Source organism: Gossypium hirsutum, chromosome A07 (genome assembly GCF_007990345.1).
Source record: "Gossypium hirsutum isolate 1008001.06 chromosome A07, Gossypium_hirsutum_v2.1, whole genome shotgun sequence".
NCBI lineage: Eukaryota > Viridiplantae > Streptophyta > Magnoliopsida > Malvales > Malvaceae > Gossypium > Gossypium hirsutum.
In genome coordinates this window covers 57,449,781-57,452,531 of record NC_053430.1, presented here as the reverse complement: position 1 = coordinate 57,452,531, position 2,751 = coordinate 57,449,781, and positions in this window count along the sequence as shown.

The following is a 2,751-nucleotide window of genomic DNA, read 5'->3' as shown; positions in this document are numbered from 1 at the left end:
AAAATTCCAATATGAAATTTTTTACATGCATACATACATATAATAAGCATCAACTATGACGGTTAATTATTTTTATGACTCGGTTTAGTGGTCCCGAAACCACTTTCCGACTAGGGTCACTTTAGGGCTGTCACAGATAGGCTAGTCCAGATTAGAATCACTGGTGTAAAATGGGTATTCAAGACCAAGTACAATACAGATGGGTTAGTGAATAAGCACAAAGCAATATTAGTGGTGAAAGGATACATACATCAATATGGTGTCAATTTTTTACAAACCTTTGTACTAGTTGCAAGGTTAGACACTATAAGGCTCCTATTTGCTTTAGGAACTCAAAAGTAGTAGAAAATACATTAGTTAGATGTAAAATATTCTTTTTTTAATGGTTTTCTCAATGAGGAGATTTTTTTTGAACAACCAAAAGTATTCAAATTGATTGGTGAAGAATCCAAAGTTTATAAGCTTAAGAAGGACTTGTATGGCCTAAAAAAGGCTCCAAGAGCCTATTATGACAGAATTGATGCTTATCAGTTAAAGATAGGGTTTGAAAATAGTATTAGTGAACCTACTCTTTATGTAAAAATGATTCACATTCACAAGTTTATGATACAAAGTAAAATAAAATATTTTTGGTTTGGTTTAAAAACCAAATGCTCTTATCAAAACATGTTCAACAAAGATCTTCTTGAACCCACCACATCAAAAATTTTCCATCATCAACATTATTACCCTATTTTCTTCAAATGACTTAAGTATGAATGTGCCTAAAAATTTGAGTGAAACAGATGCACTAGAAGAGCTAGATATTTACTACTTTCATGAAATTGATATGAATATTATTGTAATTATTTAACCGAGAGGCTGAGGTGTTTGGAAACACCAACCCAGCATGAATATCCTATCATCTTTTAATCAAGCCATAATGTTTTCGGCTGCAAAGATGTGGATACAGTTTATCTGCATAAGAATCTCACCAGCCCTAAATGTTTCTAATGTTAACGCCTTTTGAGTTTTGTTGTTTTACTGCATTTTGCAATGTAGATAAGTTTGTATCGACACGTGGATTTACAAGTCGATTCTTAATTGCATCAATGGTAAGAAGGTCGAGATATTTTTCCCATACCTCATGACTAGCATGTGTAGGAAAACAAAGGTGCCTATGTTAACAACAGAGCAGTTTGTCATGCCGACTAAGAGCCTGCTCGAGAACTCCATTTACACTCAGTACATCAAGCTCTATCAAAAACATATCCATGATTGAAATGTCTGATGTAAGCAAAAAATAGATGTTCCGCAATCTTTAAAGGGGAAGAGCAAAGAGAAGAGCAGAGCAAGCTAAGAACCAAGTGAGATGACTGAAATAGAGTGGACGATTAAGTGGATGCAGTAGATGTCCCCGGTGGGAATTCACTACACACAAAGGCACAATCCATCAGTGTCTAACCCACCACCAAATAATTCACCATTAGAGACAACCAAGCAAGCCGGTGATGATGAATGAGAAGAAAAGGAAAGAGGCTAGACCGAGGAGGAGGAGGAAGAAGAAGAGTCATGAGGTTTTTGACGATGTGTTCCAATCAGAACAACCATCCATCGAAGGAGTCAAGATTTGCACTCCAAGTTATAATAGCCCAACCAACTCCACGGGTGCGAGGACCACCACACCAAATATGGGTTGAGGGAAGGACTTGATAATCGACCAAAATCCAATTCTAATTAAAACTTAGATTTATTTTAAATTTTATATTTTATTTGGACTTGTAATTTTAATTTGGAATGATTTTATTTTGTTTTGGAACTTTATTTATTTTTATATTAGTTTCTATGTTAGTTAATTTCTATGTATGAACCTTTTACGATATGAGGCACTACAATTTAGAGCTAAACCGGCACAAGGAAGACCACCCAACCACATTAGGGACAATGTGCCAAATAAAGTGTAGGGGTAACATAGAAATTTTTCAATTTTTTTATGTTTTTGTTAGTTGTTTTCATTAATTTTTCTTTTGTGTTTTGATTTTGTGCGAGCTTATAGCAATACAAATGATTGGTTAGGAGCATATAAATAGGATTTTGTGTTTAAACTATAAATTTACCTCAATAGAAATCGATTTTAGGTTGTTTAATATTACACTAATTAGTTTGTTTTGTTACACTGTGAATGGGTGATGGTGTGTTAGGTGCATCAAATGAAAAATAGGTACATAAAAAGCATGTTTTGTTTGAATAATAAGTTGTTAGAGTGTTAATATTTAGTTGATTGCAATCCATGAATCGAGACACTTAAGGATGACCTAAGGCATCATTTGGTAGATAATTTTGAGCCAAAAAGCTTACCCTAATTCAACATTCCTAGTACCCTAATTTTTTAGCCTAAATCCCTATTTTTTGATGAACCATAATGGAAGCCATTAGCCTAAAACATAATCTCTTGATACAAATTTCTTGTTCCTTGCATGAACTTAGACATTAGGCCATTTATATTGACGGTTAGGTAGATACAAACGGTGGTTTCCAAAATAAAAGAAAAATAAGAGTGAACCTAGGGAATAGTGAGTATAATGAGTATAAGAGTCTTGCAAACTTGTGCGTGTAGAAAAATAAAAAAATTACCAAAGGAAAAAGTTTGAAAAAGGCTAAAATAGCCAAGCGATAATTTCTTAAGAAAATAGAAAAGCATAGTGAGTAAAGAAAAAAAAAGAAAGAACGAAAAGAAAGATGCTCATTTTTGCACAACAATCTCGTTAAGAT